The following is a 21535-nucleotide window of genomic DNA, read 5'->3' on the forward strand; positions in this document are numbered from 1 at the left end:
CCTGTATAAAGCCAAGCGTAGCGCGATGGGAATGATATGTCCTGTGGAAATGAGAGCATACATGCCCCGTCCCCAGTGCTATTTTTTGAAGACTTTATTTTACCATATTTTGGGGGGGTAAAAAGCACATATTATAAAAATTACAAAAAATTTTATTTTGGAATAATTTTAGACATAAAAAAGTTCAAAAATGGTTCAAAGAATTCCCTTAGACTTTAGAAGATATATCTTGTATCTTTTCCCGAGATTCTCCAAATGTTGACATACTTAGCAAATAAACCATACTTGCTCTATCATTCTCTCTCTCTGTCTCTCAGTGCTTGGACACAATGCTCCTTGTACTGTGGTTACGTAGGAGAATCTGCCCCCACCCTGTCACCCTCCTACTGTCTGCTGCTGGCTATGATTCATTTTTTCAGGGGTCTACACCTAACCCAAACTAAGCCCATCAAAGTCCCAACCCAGGGTTTAGCATTGGAACAAAGGAAGAGTCCATCCTCTCCTGTGGGAGAAAGGAATACATGTCAAACCCAGGAGCGCTGGTGGCCTGTTTCCTGCCATGTGGAGGAAGCCAATGTGGGAGGAGTGGCTATGTGCACAGGAGGGAGGGCAGTTCCCAGGAGAAGTCGGAAGGAGTCTGAGACAGGAATCCCCACGTGTCTTCACTCCTGCTGGAGATATTAAAAATAATTTCATGAAAAAGAGTGGGAATTAAAAGCTAGGCACGGATGTTTGGACACAAAAAATAGGGAAAATGGAACAAATGCACGTTTTTAGGCGCAGGTGTCTCAGGAAGATGAACTCTAGCAGTGATATTCAGAATAGTACAGAAGAAAGGCCTTGCGACAGGAGCCCACCACCTAAGAGCTGGTTACTGTAGCCAGGCAACTACTTAATCCTCTAAATGCTGACTATTTTTCTTTTGAAATGTCTCTTGAACTCATCACTTACTATCTACTATCCTAATGAGAGCCCTTGTCCTAGCACCCATCATGAAGTCTTATATCTGTTTACTTACAGATCTACCTCCCTCTACTGGGCGATAACCTTCATGAGGACAAGTCACCTTTGTAAGTAGTAAGGTATGTCATAAGGGCAAACAGAGCATAGCATTTACCCATAAACTTCACTCAACCAGACTTTTGAACCCCATCTATATCCAGTTTTTAATAACTGTGAGATCTTAGGCAAGAATTTGTGAGCTGTAATCTCTTCATCTTAGCCTTAACCCTACATGAGGCTACCGTGAAGAGTAAATTAGATACACAGTCAAAACATAAATGCCAGGAACACAATAACATTCAATTAACGTTAAGTATCAGTATTATATGTGGTAGAGTGTCTGGCACACACAAGCATTCAATAAATGGTAATTATTAATATTATATTGATTAATAATAAACAGTTTTTTATTTGAGGGATACCACAAATAGAAATAAGGATGTTGGCAATGCCTGTCTGCCTCATGCAGGTAAATGGGGTCTTGGCATAACACTGGATAAAAATAGTTGGATCTTTGAACCACACATAACATAGTCCCCAAGGCTCAGCTAAGTTATTTTAATCTCTTCAGTGGCAGTTTCATTCACAGTGTTGTAAATGGCTGCTTGCATGAGGTAATCATTAAGAAAATCCTTCCAAACACCTCTAACCCCATCAGCAGAAAGCTCTCTCAAAATTTTACTCATCCAGCAAAATGTGATTAGGTGATTCAAGGTGGACATGAAGTCAGTCAAATATCAAGAGAGGAAAATCCAACACATTAAAAACATAGATAACATCTATTTTGTTTTCCCTCCTTCTCTCCACCCTCAAAAACTATGTGAAGGGGGAATTAGTATTTAGTGGTTAGGAATGAAAACAAGCAAGCCATCAAACTTTACACCTGCTCCCATTCCTTGTCGTTGTCACCTACTGATTCCCACCTGGTCACTCACTCTCATTTACTTACACTTCTAGCCCTGGATACTACTGTCCTTTCTATTTCTACTCCTGTCACCATTCCTGGTGATTTACAATGCATGACATGATCTATCCAAAGCCTTGGAGTGTTAGGTCTCTGACCTCCACCCCACCTCAGCCATCATTTCCACCGTCATTCATCTGAAGAAGGAACCAAAACTTGATTTTAAGCTTTGCACTACTGGACCACCATCTCTTAGCTTTCCAACTCATATACTCCCATTCCATCAGTTTTCTTATCCTGGCAGAGCCTGCAATCTATTGACCTAAATACTTTTCCTCTATCCATCACAACCCTCTTGTCATCACTTTCCTCATCCCCTAACTTAGAGTCTATGGTCCATTATATAACTACTCCCTTGCAATCTTGCTAAAACCTTTTGCCCAGCTTTTCTTGCACAGTCACCTGGAAAATACCTATCTTAGTTAAATACAAGAATCTCTGTATTATGTGCCTGTGACCCAGAAGATGAACATTGACAGCGAAAACCACACACCTGTGCCTATTGGTTTCCCTCTGAATGAATGACCAAAAAACCTCCAATGGTCAGTCATCTCAACCAGACCATCATACTATATTTTCTACTGAATTCATTCTCCCTCTCTCCAGAGACTGTTTCCCAACTTAATCTCTCTCCTTAAGCCTCCAGGCCCTTCTACCCAACTCATTCTTAATTCACTGAGGAAAAACAGCCATCAGATAAGCAATCCTTCAGTCTCCCATGACCAAATCTACCAGTCTGCATGCATCTGTACCCACCTAGTCTGCCTTCTCTCCTGTTAAAGCAGACAATGCAAACCAGCTCCTATGAGAGGTAAACACTCCTCCCAAATAATCTTCTCCAAAACACATTATAATAAAATTGTCTAAAATCAACGACAAAGAGAGAATCTGAAGAGCAGCAAGAGAAAAGAAGCTTGTCACTTACAAGGGAATTCTCATGAAGCTATCAGCGGTTTTCTCAGCAGAAACCTTACAGACCAGAAAAGAGGAGGATGATATATTTAAAGTGCTGAAAGAAAAACTGCCAACCAAGAATACTCTATCTGGCAAGGTTGTCCTTCAGAAATGAGGGAGAGGAAAAGATTTTCCCAGACAAGCAAAAGCTGAGGGAGTTCATCACCACTACACCTGCCAAAAGGAGTTCTTCAAGCTGAAATGAGAGGAGGCTAATTAATAACATGAAAATATAAAACACACCAGAAAAGTGTGTAGTCAAATTCAGAATACTCCAATACTGTAACATAGCGGTGTGTTAATCATTTAACTCTAGTATGATAAAGTTAAAAGGACAAAAGTATTAAAAGTAGCCATAGCTACAATAATTTGTTAATGAATACACAATATAAAAACACATAAATCATGGCATAAAAATAATAAAGTTATTTCTTTTTTATACAAGACATCATGACTCCTGGACCTGGAGCCATCATAAGCCCCCTCACGTGGTGCCCTGCCTCACTAGACTCAGGATCAAAACATGCTCCCACATGCCCCACCCACAGGTAGGTGTTTCCTTACCAAAGTCAGTCCATAAAGTCTGGAAGTGGTGACTTTCTAAGTTACAGATCCTACAGATATTAAAATTTCTGGGATGGGGAGGAGGAGTAAAAAGGTAGAGTTTTTATATGTGATTGAAATTAAGTTGTTACCAGCTTAAAATAGATTGTTATATCTAGCTATAAGAAGTTTCATGTAAGCATAAGTGTATCCACAAAGCCAAAATCTATAGTATGAATAAACAAGATAACAAGAAAGGAATCAAAGAATACCACTACAGAGAATCATCAGTTCACAAAGGAAGACAGCAAGAGAGGAAGAAAGGAGCAAAGGAACTACGAAACAGCCAGAAAACAATTAACATGATGGCATTAGTAAGTCCTTACCTATCAGTAATTAATTTAAATGTAAATGGATTAAATTCTCCAATCAAAAGACGTAGAGTGACCGAATGGATAAAAAAATGAGACCCGATTCACGGCTCCGGGAGAGTCCCAGAGAGAATCCCAGAGGGCGGGGCGACCCCCAGCTGCCATTGCCCGCCCCGTGGGACTAGGGATAGCCGGAGATCTCGGAGAGGACTGGGGCTGGGGGGAGTTCCAGAGACCCAGCTCCGTAGCCTAGGGGGAAACCCTACAGGCTCACAGCAGCCTTAGGGAAAGCCTCTGCACAGCACCAGTAGAAGGCACCCACCCGGCAGCCACAAGGCTGGAAGACCCCAGGGCAAAAGCAGCATAGCTAGGTGAATTAACCACAGACTGTAGAAGATGCCAATAGCTCTCCTGCGACCCATAGAGGACAAGTGAGATTTTGTGGGTGCCGACAGCAATGGAGCGACAAATATAAGTGATCCCACCCCTGGCCGTTGGAAAAGCCCATAACACCATTGCAGACCCCAAGGAGGGAGCACATCTAGGTGGGCTGCAACAGTAGGCACCAGCAGCCTGAAGCCCCCCTGTGACGGCCCCCACAGCAGAGGAGGGAATCCAAAGGACCACTGTGGCTACGAGGAGGGGCCCAGGTCCAGTTAGCAACTGCAGACAGGGTTCCTGGTTGGTGCAGTATAAACAGCTGCTCCCCCACCGCAGCAGCTGAAACAAGTGAAAGGAGCAACTAAACTCTATCTCCATGCGGAGGCACAAATCAACAACATCAAGCAATATGAAAAAATACATTAAATCTCCAGAACAGAAAGAAACAAATACACAGAAAACAATCCCAAAGAAAATGAGATATATAACCTAAATGATGATGACTTCAAAACAGCCATCATTAAAATACTCAATGAGTTAAGAGAGAATTCTGACCGACAACTCAACGAGTTCAGGAGCTATGTCACAAAAGAGTTTGATACGATAAAGAAGAACCAAACAGAAATATTGGAAATGAAGAACACAATAGAGGAGATTAAGAAAAATCTAGATGCTCTGAACAGTAGGGCCGATAATATGGAGGAAAGAATTAGCAATTTGGAAGATGGCAATATAGAATTGCTGCAGGCAGAGGAGGAGAGAGAAGCAAGACTAGAAAGAAATGAAGAAACTCTCCGAGAATTATCAGACACAATTAGGAGATGCAACGTGAGGATTATAGGTATACCAGAGGGAGAAGAGTAGGAGAAAGGGGCAGAAAGCCTAGTCAAAGAAATAATGGCTGAGAACTTCCCAAATCTGGTGAGAGAGATGGATCTTCAGGTGACAGAAGCCAATAGATCTCTAAACTTTATCAATGCAAGAAGACCAACACCACAGTATATAGTAGTGAAGCTAGCAAAAGTCAACGACAAGGAGAAAATACTAAGGACAGCCAGGCAAAAGAAACTAACCTACAAAGGAACCCCCATCAGGCTATCAGCAGATTTCTCAGCAGAAACTTTACAGGCTAGAAGAGAGTGGAATGATATATTCAAAAATCTGAAGGACAAAAATCTACAGCCAAGAATTCTCTACCCAGCAAAAATATCCTTCAAATACGATGGAGAAATAAAAACTTTCCAAGATAAACAAAAATTAACGGAGTTCATTGCCACAAAACCTCCTCTACAGGAAATCCTCAGGAAAACCTTCATTCCTGAAAAATCCAAAAAAGGAAAGGGGCTACAAAACCAAGAGCAGAGGAGATAAGTAGAAGGACAACAACAGAGAGTAGCAGCTCTACATCAGAACAGATTAAACCATGGGACGAGAAACAAAGGAAATTGAAGAAAACCGGGAAACAAGACACAAAATGGTAGTGGTAGGCCCCCACATCTCAATAATCACTCTAAATGTAAATGGATTGAACTCCCCAATCAAAAGACACAGAGTGGCAGGATGGATCAAAGAACAAGATCCAACAATATGCTGCCTCCAGGAAACACACCTCAGCCCCAAAGACAAACACAGACTCAGAGTGAAGGGATGGAGAACAATACTCCAAGCTAATAATGAACAAAAGAAAGCAGGTGTCACTATACTAATATCAGACAAGGTAGATTTCAAAGCAAAACAGATAAAGAAAGATAAAGAGGGACAGTATATAATGATAAAAGGGACTCTCCACCAAGAAGACATAACACTTATAAATATATACGCACCCAACACAGGAGCACCAAAATTTGTAAAGCAACTCTTAATAGAACTAAAAGAAGACATCAACAACAATACAATAATAGTAGGGGACCTCAATACACCATTAACACCAATGGACAGAACATCCAGACAGAAAATCAACAAGGAAATAATAGAATTAAATGAAAAATTAGACCAGATGGACTTAATAGATATATATAGAACACTTCATCCAAAAACAGCAGGATACACATTCTTCTCAAGTGCACATGGAACATTCTCAAGGATTGACCATATTTTGGGAACCAAAGCAAACATCAATAAATACAAGAGAGTTGAAATAATATCAAGCATCTTTTCTGATCATAATGCTATTAAACTAGAAATCAACTACAAGAAAAAAGCAGAGAAAGGTGCAAAAATGTGGAGACTAAACAACACGCTTCTCAACAAACAATGGATCATTGAAGAAATTAAAGAAGAAATCAAATTTTATCTGGAGACTAATGAAAATGAGAACACGACATACCAAATCATTTGGGATGCAGCAAAAGCAGTCCTAAGAGGGAAATTCATCGCAATACAGGCTCACCTCACTAAACAAGAAAAAGCTCACATAAGCAACCTCAAACGACACCTATCAGAACTAGAAAAAGAAGAACAAACAAAGCCCAGAGTCAGTAGAAGGAGGGAAATAATAAAAATAAGAGCAGAAATAAATGATATTGAAACAAAAAAAAAACAATAGAAAGGATCAATGAAACAAAGAGTTGGTTCTTTGAAAGAATTAACAAAATTGACAAACCCCTAGCCAGACTCACCAAGAAAAGAAGAGAGAAATCGCAAATTAATAAAATTAGGAATGACAGAGGAGAAATCACAACAGATACTAATGAAATACAAGAGATCATAAGAGAATACTATGAAAAACTATATGCCAACAAATTGAACAACCTGGAAGAAATGGACAAATTCCTAGACTCCTACAATCTCCCCAAACTGAATCAGGAAGAAATGGAAAATCTGAATAGGCCAATCACAAGTAAGGAAATAGAAACGGTAATCAAAAACCTCCCCAAAAATAAGAGTCCAGGACCAGACAGCTTCTCTGGAGAATTCTACCAAACATTCAAAGAAGACTTAATACCTATTCTCCTCAAACTGTTCCAGAAAATTGAGAGAGATGGAGAACTCCCTAACACATTCTATGAAGCCAACATCACTCTGATCCCCAAACCTGACAAGGACAACACAAAGAAGGAGAACTACAGGCCGATATCACTGATGAACATAGATGCAAAAATCCTCAACAAAATTTTGGCAAACCGAATACAGCAATACATCAAAAAGATTATACACCATGATCAAGTGGGATTTATACCAGGGACACAGGGATGGTTCAACATCCGCAAGTCAATCAACGTGATACACTACATCAACAAAATGAAAAACAAAAACCACATGATCATCTCAATAGATGCAGAGAAAGCATTCGACAAGATCCAACACCCATTTATGATAAAAACCCTCAGTAAAATGGGTATAGAAGGAAAGTACCTCAACATAATAAAGGCCATATATGATAGACCCACAGCCAACATCATACTCAATGGACAAAAACTGAAAGCCATCCCTCTGAGGACAGGAACAAGACAAGGGTGCCCACTTTCACCACTCCTATTCAACACAGTACTGGAGGTGCTGGCCAGAGCAATTCGGCAGGAAAAAGAAATAAAAGGAATCCAAATAGGCAACGAAGAAGTAAAACTCTCGCTGTTTGCAGACGACATGATCTTATATATAGAAAACCCCAAAGAATCCATAGAAAAACTATTAGAAATAATCAACAACTACAGCAAAGTAGCAGGGTATAAAATTAACGTGCATAAATCAGTAGCATTTCTATACACTAACAATGAACTAACAGAAAAAGAACTCAAGAACTCAATCCCATTCACAATCGCAACTAAAAGAATAAAATACCTTGGGATAAACTTAACCAAGGAAGTGAAGGATCTATACAATGAAAACTACAAGACTTTCTTGAAAGAAATTGACGATGACATAAAGAGATGGAAAGACATTCCTTGCACATGGATTGGAAGAATAAACATAGTTAAAATGTCCATACTACCTAAAGCAATATACAGATTCAATGCTATCCCAATCAGAATCCCAAGAACATTCTTCACAGAAATTGAACAAACAATCCTAAAATTCATATGGGGCAACAAAAGACCGCAAATTGCTAAAGCAATCCTGAGCAAAAACAAAGCCGGCGGAATCACAATCCCCGATTTCAAAACATACTACAAAGCTACAGTGATCAAAACAGCATGGTACTGGTACAAAAACAGGTCCACAGATCAATGGAACAGAATTGAAAGCCCAGAGATAAAACCACACATCTATGGACAGCTAATCTTCGACAAAGGAGCAGAGGGCCTACAATGGAGAAAAGAAAGTCTCTTCAACAAATGGTGCTGGGAAAACTGGACAGCCACATGCAAAAGATTGAAAATTGACCATTCTTTTTCACCACACACCAAAATAAACTCAAAATGGATCAAAGACCTAAAGATTAGGCCTGAGACAATAAGTCTTTTGGAAGAGAATATAGGCAGTACACTCTTTGACATCAGTTTCAAAAGAATCTTTTCGGACACTATAACTCCTCAGTTGAGGGAAACAATAGAAAGAATAAACAAATGGGACTTCATCAGACTAAAGAGTTTCTTCAAGGCAAGGGAAAACAGGATTGAAACAAAAAAACAGCTCACTAATTGGGAAAAAATATTTACAAGCCACTTATCTGACAAAGGGTTAATCTCCATAATACACAAAGAACTCATACTGATTAGCAACAAAAAAACAAACAACCCGATCAAAAAATGGGCAGAGGACATGAACAGACATTTCTCAAAAGAAGATATGAATATGGCCAATAGACACATGAAAAGATGTTCATCATCGCTAATCATCAGGGAAATGCAAATCAAAACTACACTAAGATATCACCTTACACCCGTTAGATTGGCAAAAACATCCAAAACCAAGAGTGACAAATGTTGGAGAGGATGTGGAGAAAAAGGAACCCTCATACACTGTTGGTGGGAATGCAAACTGGTACAGCCACTATGGAAAACAGTATGGAGATTTCTCAAAAAGTTAAAAATAAAAATACCCTATGACCCAGCCATCCCATTACTGGGTATCTATCCTAAGAACCTGATATCAGAAATCTCAAGAGTCCGTTGCACCCCTATGTTCATCGCAGCATTATTTACAATAGCCAAGATGTGGAACCAGCCTACATGCCCAGAAACTGATGATTGGATTAAGAAGATGTGGTATATATACACAATGGAATACTACTCAGCCATAAAAAAAGACAAAATTGGCCCATTCACAACAACGTGGATGGACCTCGAGGGTATTATGTTAAGCGAAATAAGCCAGTCAGAGAAAGACGAACTCTATATGACTCCACTCATAGGTGGAAGTTAGTATATTGATAAGGAGATCTGATCGGTGGTTACCAGGGAAAAGGGGGGGTGGGGGGAGGGCACAGAGGGGGAAGTGGTGTACCCACAACATGACTAACAAAAATGTACAACTGAAATCTCACAAGGTTGTAATCTATCATAACATTAATTAAAAAAAAAAAAAATGAGACCCGATTACATGATGCCTACAAGTGGCTCGCTTCAACTTTAAGGACATATACAGGCTCAAAGTGAAGGAATGGAAAAAGATATTTGCCATAAATGGAAGCCAAAAGAGAGCAGGGGTAGCTATATCTGTATCAAACAAAATAAACTTTAAGTCAAAAACTATAACAAGAGGGGCTGGCCCCGTGGCCGAGTGGTTAAGTTTGCGCGCTCCGCTGCAGGCGGCCCAGGGTTTTGTTGGTTCGAATCCTGGGCGCAGACATGGCACTGCTTGTCAGACCACGCTGAGGCAGCGTCCCACATACCACAGCTAGAAGAACCCACAACGAAGAATACACAACTATGTACCGGGGGGCTTTGGGGAGAAAAAGGAAAAAATAAAATCTTAAAAAAAAAAAAAAACTATAACAAGAGACAAAGAAGGTCATTATATAATGATAAAGAGGTCAATGTATCAAGAGGCTATAATAATTATAAATCTATATGCAAGCAACATTGGAGCACGTAAATATGTTAAGCTTATACCAACAGATATAAAGGGAGAAACAGACAATACAATTACAGTCAGAAATTTCAATACCCCACTTTCAACAATGGTTAGATCATCAAAACAGAAAATCAAGAAGGAAATATTGGATTTGAACTATAGACCAAATGGATCTAACAGAAATATACAGAACATTTTATCCAACAGCAGCAGAATACACATCCTTCTCAAGTGAACATGAGACATCCTCCAGGATAGATCACACATTAGATCAGAAAACAAGTCTTAGAAATTTTAAAAAGACTGAAATCAGACCAAGTACCTTTTCCAAACACAATGGTATGAAACCAGAAATCAATAAGAAGAGGAAACCTGGAAAATTCACAAACATGTGGAAATTAAACACACTCCTGAACAACCAATGACTCAAAAAAGAAATCAAAAGGGAAATTTTAAAAAATCTTCAAACAAATGAAAATGGAAACAACATACCAAAACTTACTGAATGCAGCAAAAACAGTTCTAAGAGGGAAGTTTAGAGCAATAAATGCCTAAATTAAGAAAAAAGAAAGATCTCAAATAAACAACATAACTTTACACCTCAAGGAACCAGGAAAAGAAGAACAAACTTAGCCCAGAGTCCAAAGTCAACAGAAAGCAGGAAATAACGAAGATCAGAGCAGAAATAAGTGAAATAGAAAATAGAACAATAGAAAAGATCAATGAAATTGAGAGTTGGTTTTATGGAAAGATAAAAAAAATTGACAAATCTTTAGCTAGACTTACCAAGAAAAAAAGTAGAGGATTCAAATAAGTTATATTATAAATGAAAGAGGAGACATTACAACTGAGAGACAACTATAAACAATTACATGCCAACAAATTTGGACAATCTAGAAGAATTTGGAATAATCCTAGAAACGTACAACCTACCAAGAGGGAATCAGGAAGAAATAGAAAATCTAGGGGGCTGGCCCTGTGGCCTAGTAGTTAAGTTTGTGCACTCTGCTTCGGCAGCCCAGGGTTTCGCTGGTTTGGATCCTGGGCGTGGACACGGCACCGCCCATCAGGCCATGTTGAGGTGGTGTCCCACATGCCACAACTAGAAGGACCCACAACTAAAAGTACACAACTATGTGCTGGGGGGGATTTGGGGAGAAAAAAGCAGAAAAAAAAAGAAGGAAAATCTGACCAGACCAATAATGATCAATGAGACGGAATCAGTAATCAAAAACCTCCCAACAAAGGAAAGCCCATGACCAGATGGTTTATAGATGAATTCTACCAAACATCTAAAGAAGAATTAACATCAACCCCTCTCACATTCTTCCAAAAAACTGAAGAAGTGGGAACACTCTCAACTCATTTTACAAGGCCAGCATTACCCTGATAACAAAGCCTGACAAGGACACTACAAGAAAAGGAAACTACAGGCCAATATCCCTGATGAATAGAGGTGCAAAAATTCCCAACAAAATACTAGCAAACTGAATTCAACAGCACATTGAAAAGATCATGCATCATGATTAAGTGGGATTTATCCCTGGGATGCAAGGATGGTTCCACATATGCAAATTAATAAACGTGACACACTACATTAGTAGAATGGAAGATAAAAATCATATGTTCATCTCAACAGATGCAGAAAAAGCATTTTACAAAATTCAGTATCATTTCTAGATAAAAACTCTCAAAGTGGGGATCAAAGGAACGCACCTCAACAATAATAAAGGCCACAAAGAACAACCCACAGCTGACATCATTCTCAGCAGTGAAAGGTTGAAAGCTTTCCCTCTAAGATCAGGAATAAGACCAGGTTGCCCACTATCACCACTGCTATTTAACACAGTGCTAGAAGTCCTAGCCAGAGCAATTAGGCAAGAAAAAAATAAACAAATAAAAGGCATCCAAAGTAAAAAGGAAGAAGTAAAATTGTCTATTTGTTGATGACACGATCTTGTATATAGAAAATCCTAAAGACTTCACCAAAAAACTGTTAGAACTGCTACACAAATTCACCAAAGTTGCAAGATACAAAATCAATATGTAAAAATCAGTTGCATTTCTGTACACTAACAATAAACTACCTGAAAAGAAATAAAGAAAACAATTCCACTTACAATAGAATACAAATACAATAGAATACAAATACAATACAAAAAGAATAAAATACTTAGGAATAAATTTAACCAAGGAAGTGAAATCTATAAGACATTGATGAAAGAAACTGAGGAAGATACAAATAAATGGAAAGATACTCCACATTCATGGATCAGAAAAGTTGATATCATTAAAATGTTCACACTATCTAAAACCATCTATAGATTCAATGCAAACTCCATCAAAATTCCAATGGCATTTTTTACATAAATAGAAAAAACAATCCTCAAATTTGTATGGAACTACAAATGACCCCAAATAGCCAAAGCAATCTTGAGAAAGAAGAATAAACCTAGAGGCATCATACTTTCTGATTTCAAACTATATCACAAAGCTATATGAATCAAAACACTTTAGTACTGGCATAAAAACAGACACTAATGGAACAGAATGGAGAGCCTGGAAATATACTGACACATATACAGTCAATTAATATTTGTCAAGGGATCCAAGAATACTCAGTGAGGAAAGGATAGTCTCATCAATAAATGGTACTGGGAAAACTGGATAACCACATGCAAAAGAAGGAAACTGGACCCCTATCTTACATCACTCACAAAAAACTATCTCGAAATGGATTAAGGACTTAAATGTAACATCTGAAACCATAAAACTTCTAGCAAAAAACATAGAGAAAATGTTCCTTGATATTGGTCTGGGCAAGGCTTTGTTGATATGACACCAAAAACACAAGCAACACAAGAAAAAAATCAATAAGTAGGACTACATCAAGTTAAAAAGCTTCTGCACAGTGAAAGAAACAATGAACAGAATGAAAATGAAACCCAGAGAATGGGAGAAAATATCTGCAAACCATCTGTCTGGTAAGGATTTAATATCCAAAATATAAAAGGAGCTCATACAACTCAACAGCAAAACAAAACAAAACGATGACAAATAATCTGATTTTAAAATGGGCAAAGGACTTGAATAGACATTTTTCCAAATAAGACATACAGATAGCCAACAAGTACATGAAAAAGTGCTCGACATCATTTATCATCAGGAAATGCAAATCAAAACCACAATGAGATATCACCTCACATCTGTTAGAATGGCTATTATCAAAAAGACAAGAGATAACTAGTGTCGTTGAGAATGCGAACAAAAGGGAAAACTTGTGCATTTTTGATGGGACTGTAAATTGGTACGACCTCAGTGAAAAACAGTATGGAGGTTCCTCAAAAAATTAAAAATAGAACTCCCGTGTGATCCAGCAAGCCCACTTCCGGGCATATAGCCAAAGGAAATGAAATCAGTATCTCAAAGAAATATCTGCACTCCTGTGTTCATTGTAGCATTATTCACAACAGCCAAGACATGGAAACAACCTAAGTGTCTATCAATGGACGAATGAAATAAAAAAATAGGGTGTATATATACAATGAAATGTTTATTCAGCCGCGAGAAAGAAGAAAATCCTGCCATTTGTGGCGACGTGGAAGGCTCTTGAGGGCATTATGCTGAGTGAAATAAGTCAGGCAGAAAAATACAAATACTGCTTGATCTCCTGAATTCATAGAAGCAGAGAGCAGAACCACGGTTGCCAGGGGCTAAGGGGTGGGGGAAATGAGGAGATGTTGGTCAAAGAGCACGAAGTTCAAGTTATAAGAGGAATCAGCTCTGGCCATCTAATGTGCAGCAGGGCAACTAGAGTTAAAAGGACCGCATTGCATACTTGAAAGCTGCTATAAGAGTAGATTTTAAATGTTCGCACAATAACAACAAAATGGTCAGAGGGAGGACGTGTTAACTAATCTTATGATGGTAAACATTTTGCAATGTATACGAGTATCAAACCACCACGTTGCACACCTTAAACTTACACAATGTTATATGTTAATTATATATTAATAAGGCTGGAAAAAAGAATAATCAAGCTGTGTTTCTTGTGTTACAAAGTCGGAGTCTTAAGATTCTGTTTATTTCTTGTTCTGAGCTCAGTGTTTCGTAGATCTTGGATAAATAAGTAGATAAAGACAGAAAACTTGGTGTGATCTCAAACAATCAGTTGGTAAAAAAACAAAAATTCTGAATTGAAGGAACTAGGGACGTGCAAATCACAATACCCACGTCTGTTCAAACTACTGTAGACTGCCGGGAACACTTCTTACCAAATCACACTTCTAAAATATTTATTTATACTTTCTCAGCTTTTGATAATACGGTGTAAATGAATGAGAGAATATTTTGAAATGATCTGATCATTTAGAACAAATATTCTACTCACGTGAATACAAAATGCTGTTACTATTTTTCCACCTCATACTAGAGTCCCGAGCCAGCTTTTAAAATTTTGTATATAAGTTTGCTCACGAATTGGTAAGCCAGACAAAGTTGGATTCTCTGCAAGACTCTGAGAAAGTGTTGCCTTGCAGTTTCAGAGTCAAATTTCTTTGTGTAATACAGAGGTTGCTGCAAGAATTGTTTGAAACACAAATTGCTATTACAGTGTGTCATTCTCATTAATTTAGAACCAGATCAGTTTTGCCCCAGTTACAAATGGATAAAAACATCTGTCCACTTCAGGCTTTCAATTATATATACGTGTACATTAAGATATAATTATAGATAGATATAGATATAGATATAGATATGGTCTTAAAATCTATCCACTTTGGGGCCAGCCTGGTGGCACAGCAGTTAAGTTCACACCTTCTGCTTTGGCGGCCCAGGGTTCGCAGGTTCAGATCCCGGGTGCAGACCTACACACTGCTTGTCAAGCCATGCTGTGGCAGGTGTCCCACATGTAAAGGGGAGAAAGATGGACACTGATGTTAGCTCAGGGCCAGTTTTCCTCAGCAAAAAGAGGAGGATTTGCGGCAGACGTTAGCTCAGGGCTAATCTTCTGCAAAAAAAAAAAAAAAAAAAAAAAAAAACACGAAAAACTATCTACCTTAACTCAGGAGGTAAAATAAGGATGTGCGAATGATTGTAACCCAAGTGCCTGCCTCTCTTTCTCAAGGGAGCACTTTCCTCTAGCATATTTAGGGCTTGGTATTACGTTGGTTCCCAAGTCAGTCCTTGTAACAGCTGCTACTTAGTCCTCCCTTCTGTTTTCTACTTATTTCATGTCTGCCGGTTACTCAGACTGACCTCTTTTGATATAAAGCTGTCATGCCCAAGAGGGTCTCCATGGAGTTGTGCTCGGGTGAATTCAGTCTGATGGAAAAGATCATGGAAAGCTTCTTAGGGGAAGTTTCTCTTGAGCCAAGTGTTGGAGGATGCAAGGGAATAAGTTAGACAAATGACAACGCATTCCAGAGAGGGCACAGCATTAGTTCATGTACTTATTTGTTCAGGCCAAAGAGTGAATTTGGGGCTGAGAGGCAATAATTGATAGCTGGCAAAGTATACTTGTAGACACACAAGTTGTGTGGCTTAGCCAGAGTTGAGAGATGAGCCTGGAGAAATGGCAAGCTCATGAAGGGACTAGATTATGCAACAAACATGATTTTAAGATGTAGGCACTGTCTGCAGAATTTAATGTGGTCAACAACTATTTCCCTTTACTTCACATTTTGATGATTTTTTTCTGCCTAATTTGAACCCGCCTCAGTCCTTCTATGACGGGTGATCCAGAAGTCTAGTTCTGTCTCACCAGTAAGCAGTTGTTCTTGAGAGCATTCTTAAATGCCCTTGACACTTGTCTCACATTCTCCCAGCTTCAGCTCCCAACAAATGCCTGATTTGCTCGCTATTACTAAAATTAACTAATAAGAATGAAAATTTAGATAACTCCTCTCTTCTCTAGCAGAGCATTCCATGACAGACCATATCAGGAGCTACCATATCGTAGACTGACCTTGGCTTGGCTGCTGCACAGGAGATCCCAGCCCTAGCGGAGGTATGAAGGGTGGTTGGCGCAAAGGGTGCAGAAATCACATAGCACAGAATGTGGCTGCCACAGGCCGTTCTCTCAGCAGGAATTGTGAGCTGAGCCTTTCCACTTTGATCAGGCCATGGGTGTGGCTGACACTGAATTGGCCTGGGATCAAGGCCTAGCTCCACCACTTAGCAGCTGTGCTGCCTTGAGTAAGAAACTTAACCTCACATAGCACCAAACCCAGAATCTTTAACCTGAGAATGAAAAGTACTTAACTGGCAGAGTGATTATGAGATTTAGAGGTATATATAAAATATCTGCTTCATAGCAAGTGCTCAATAAATGGTGAAATACACTCATCATACTCCACATTTTTAATTTTTAAGAAGTACATAATTTTCAACCCAGTTTATGGAGGATGCTTTTCCTAACTACTGCCTCTGTTGTTGAATATTTTAAGTTTTTCCCAATCTTCATTTTACAATTAATGCCACAGTAAACATCATGAATATTGTTTATCTTTTGAATTATTTTAAGACAAATCCTTATGATACGCTTCATTAGAACAAAGGATATGGATATCATTTGTATGGATTTTAATGCATATTGTCAAATAGGGATCCAAAATGAATTAGGGAATAATTCTTTAAAATGTCGAGTATACCAGTTAGCTTGAAGACATACCCAAATGAAATATTACACTTGCTTTTTTTCTTCAATAGATGTAAGTCGTATTTTTATTACTGTTTGGATTTGTACTATAATAATTAATAATATTAGATTTTAAAATGTTGATTTTCCTTTTGTGTGACTGGACTGTTCATGTACTTTACTGATGAGGTTTACAAAGTGTATATATTATATGCATATACATAAGCATACACACATATATATATACACATTAATTTCATTTATGATACTTATCTCATTATATATTAAATTTTTATGTGTAACTTTATATTTATAGATTTTTCACTTTGTCATACTATTTGAAATTTCTGTTCTAATACCAGTACTAGATTTAAAATGCATTCCCATAGGTAGAAGCAATAGTCCTTTTCCTCACTCTCTTCTTCTTCTTTTTTTAGATTATTTGCCATCATCAAGATGGTGCCTTGAAAGATGAGTAAAATAAGAGAAAACAAAATCCCTGACATGACTGATAAAGAAAAAGTCAAGGAAAAAATTAAAAATTATTGGAATAAAAAAGGAGACATGAGAGCAGCAGGGACTTTAAAAATAAAAAAATACTGGAGGCTGACACCGTGGCCGAGTGGTTGAGTTCGCGCGCTCCGCTGCAGGCGGCCCAGTGTTTCGTTGGTTCGAATCCTGGGCGCGGACGTGGCACTGCTCGTCAAGCCGCGCTGGGGCAGCATCCCACATGCCACAAGTGGAAGGACCTACAACGAAGAATATACAACTATGTACTGGGGGGCTTTGGGGAGAAAAAGGAAAAAAATAAAATCTTTAAAAAAAATTTAAAAAATTAAAAAATACTGTGAACAACTTTCTGCCACTCAATTAGAAAACTTAGACAAAATGGACAATTGCCTGCAAATGCAGATGTTACTTACTAAAACTAACTCAAGGGAAAATAGCAAACTTCAATGTATCTAAAACCGTGAAAGAAATTGAATAAGGAGTTTACAAGTTACAATCAATAGAGTAGATAGATACATAGATAAAAAGCCAACCAACTCATACGTAGCTTCTGAATGACAAGGCTAGTTTACAGATTAAGTATCAGGATGTAATGAATTTCTAAAATCTGATCTAAGACTGATTTTATCAAAATTTGAAAGAGCTCTGTGATATCCCTCTTTCTCTAGTGCCTTAATGCTATAGACTGAATATTTGTGTCCCCCGCCTCCACATTCATATGTTGAATCCTAACTTGATGGTCTTAAAAGGAGGGGCCTCTGGGGAGTGATTAGGACATGAGGGCGGAGCTCTCATGAATGGAATTAGTGCCCTTATAAAAGAGCCCCCCCCCACCCCCCGAGATCCCTCCCCTCTTTCTCGTGTGAGGAGACACAAACAAAGATGGACACTGATGAATCAAAAAGAGGGCGCTCACCTGACACCGAATCTGCCTTCCGGCACCTTGATCTTGGATTTGTCATTTGTAAGCCACCTAGTCTACGGGAATTTGTTATAGCAGCCCAAATGAACTAAAACACCTAAGCATGTGCTCATTTTGCTTAACGGTTAATCAGGGCTCTTTAAAGTGATGCAGATCAAGGAGGCTGGGGCCTCACAAATTGCCAAAGGTTGATTTTTAATGTTTTAATAAGTTAGAAACAAACTGAAGAATTTTACCACACTTCTAAAAGCAAAGAGTTCTTCACTTGATTAATGAGGTTTGTTGTTTTTTTTTCTATTTGTGTACGTGGTTTTAGAACAGGCTAATTTTGAGTAAAAGCCTTACATCTTAGTGTGCTCCTTTAGTTGGGGAATCCCTGTTCTGTATTTGAGATTCTCTGATTTACCAGCAGATGGACCTATTTAGTATTCTGTCTTCCAAGAAAGAGAACAGTTTTATATTCAGTGAGGTCTTCCTAACAAGGATTTAGACTACTGATCTTAAAACAAGATTTCTTTGAGTTTTTAAAATATAAACAATATCATCGGTATAAAATAATGAATAAAAGGTACTCATATATTTAGATAATGTGAATAAAAACCAACACCTGCAATGTTAAACCTCTTGGCTTAAGAAATAAAACACAGCCCGATAAATTTTTTAAATCAACTGTGCTTCCTCTCTGATCGTTTCCCTCCCCTCCCCACCCACATGAAACCTACCATAAATTACCAGCTACTTTAAAAAATAGTTTTACAGTATATGATCCCTAAATAATATAATATTTAATTTTTCCAGGTCTTGAAACTTACATAAAAGAACTCATACGTATTTTTCTCTGACTTGCTTTTTCATTCATCATCTTATTTCTGAGATTTATCCGTGTTGATATATATGTACGTCTCTAAGTGCATTTTTTAAACTGTCCTGTGATACTGCGTTGTATAAATAGACTAAAATTCATTTATCCATTTCACTGATGTTGGACTTGCTTTTTTTCATTCAACACTCTGACTTCAAGATTTTCATTTTCATTCCTGCAGCTAAAACTTAGGTAAACATTCTTGATATACAATCTGTAATAATTCCAATACCAATCTTGGGAGTCTGACCCTTCAGTTCATTTTTTTTCCTGCTGATTTTTGTTCATTAGAGCTTGTGTCCTCCTGTGTTTTAGCAATTTTTTAAAAAAAGTTGTGAGTGCATGTTCCTTTGGTGATAATTCTCTAAAAATAATGTTTTGGTTTTTCCTCCATATTAATATGTCTTAATGAGCCACAAAGAACTCCCCAATCCTTTCATCTGGAGATGTTTGGCTAATGGTCTCTGTCTCTGTCCTTAGCAATGGAGAGGCAAGTGCCCTTTCTCTGGGGCAGAGAAATCCAGGGTTTGTTGTTTTCTCCAAAGTTGAGTAAGCTGGAAACCTGGTGACAAAGCTATTGCCATTGGCGCCTTTCACATGAGCCACATCAGGAGTCAGGCTGTCTCCCTCTGGCAGAAATCACACCTCTCTGTCCCAGGTTAGTGTGTGCAGTCAACATCCATTGGTTAGCAGAACTTGATGAAACAGCTAATTGATTTGGCCAAGCTCCAAAGCAATCTGGAAAATGCCAATCTGGGTGGTGCCCACAAAGATCTTCCTCATTTTCCACAACTTATACTTGGCTTCCTCAGGCATAATCTGATGAACAGCAAAGTGAGCCTTGGGTCACAGACCAGATGGAAATCTCACTGCTCTTGTCACTGGTGATGACATCCATAAAACAGGCAGAGTAGCTTATATAAGGGCAAAGCCTGCCATCAATCTTAAGTAACCACTGTGTGCAGATCTTCCTTGCTTTCTCTCCTGTCAGAGCACACTAGAGTCTGTTCCTTAGGAAAATGACGAGAAGGAGCAGCTTGTTGGGCTCAGTGGACGCACAAAGAGCAAAGTTAGTATGTCCAGCATTCAATGCTTTGGAGTTGCTACATGCTCAGGACCATGAGTCATGACTGTTCTAGACACAGAAAGAGCTGAAATCAATGTTTTCCATGAATTATACTGGGAAGACTTGCTTTGCTTCTGCCAGGTATATAGGGGCAGTGCCAACCTACGGCTACTTTAAAATGAAATCTTGGCTTGGTGGTATTCAGACCAGGTGGGTAGCATGAATTAGGTCCGCAAACCTGTATGATCATGGGATTGTGGTTCAAAATTCTCAGAGGAGATTCTTTCTTTCTTTTTTTCCTACTCATCCTAGAGCTGAGCCCAAAAAGATAAGTGTCCCTCTGCGTGGCTATTTTCTACAGTTTCTACCCCTTCTAGAGTTCCGGCTTATGCTAGAATCCTGGATTCTATTTCTCACCCTTGTCTAGACACAGACTTTGCCTCCTATCCGTTAGAGGCCTAATCTAGTTCCAGGCCTTCCAATTTCGAGTCACAAGAGATTGTTGCTGCGACCCTAACAATAACAATAACCAGATAAGCTACAAAATCGTAGTTTTTGTAACCCACCAGAGACCTGAGGTCAGAAATAAACCTAACTAAAGTAAAATCTAGAACTGAAAATCTAGGAAGTGAAGAGTCCTTCCCCTAAGAGTAGAAACTTATAGACATTTTCATCCCATTAAAGCAGCTGAGAGAGGAAGGGGTACATCCTAGTTGGTGATAAGGAAAAACCAGCCATAGCTTTTCACACACAAAGAAGCAAGGAAATGGAACCTACGATCACGAGAGAAAAGAAGTAGACCAAGAGGTGGATCAAATGTTGGAATTATGAGACAAGACTTTAAATACTACGAAAGCGTGTTAAAGGATCTAGTGGAAATGCTGAACAACATTCACGAACATAGGGGAACGTCAGCAGAGAGATGGAAACGATAAAAATGGATCAAACGGAAGGGCTGGAAGTGAAAAACACATTACCATAAGTGAAGAATCCATTTGATGGAATCAGAAGCAGCTTGGACACAGAGGGAGAAAAAGATCTAAAAACTTAAAGATAGTATAAATTATATAAACTGAAACACAAAAAATGAAAAAAAAATAGAAAGTACAACAAAGTATCTGAGTTATATAGGACACATGCATACAATTAGAGTACCAGAGGAAAAGGAGAAGAAATGGGGCTGAAGAAATAGTTGAAGAGATAATGGCTGAAAATTTTCCAAAATTGTTGAAAGATGTCAATTAGCAAATGCCAAGCAAGATAAGCATGCACACGTGCACACACACACACACACACACACACAGAGCAAACAGTACACCCAGGCACATCAGACTCCAACTGCTGAGAACTAAGATAAAGACGCAATCT

The 21535-nt window shown here is 38.6% G+C and overlaps 1 long non-coding RNA gene across 2 annotated transcripts in view; it reads right to left on the reverse strand.

The window, feature by feature from the left end:
* The window catches only part of LOC124252233 (uncharacterized), a 53278-nt gene extending 37035 nt beyond the window's left edge, over nucleotides 1-16243 (reverse strand). For both annotated transcript variants that reach the window (XR_006891935.1, XR_006891934.1), the window contains exon 1: nucleotides 16136-16243. This is a non-coding gene — a long non-coding RNA (uncharacterized LOC124252233). The remainder of the gene's footprint in view (nucleotides 1-16135) is intronic.
* Nucleotides 16244-21535: the final 5292 nt, after the last annotated feature.

The sequence above is a fragment of the Equus quagga genome, chromosome 14, assembly GCF_021613505.1.
Source record: "Equus quagga isolate Etosha38 chromosome 14, UCLA_HA_Equagga_1.0, whole genome shotgun sequence".
Lineage (NCBI taxonomy): Eukaryota > Metazoa > Chordata > Mammalia > Perissodactyla > Equidae > Equus > Equus quagga.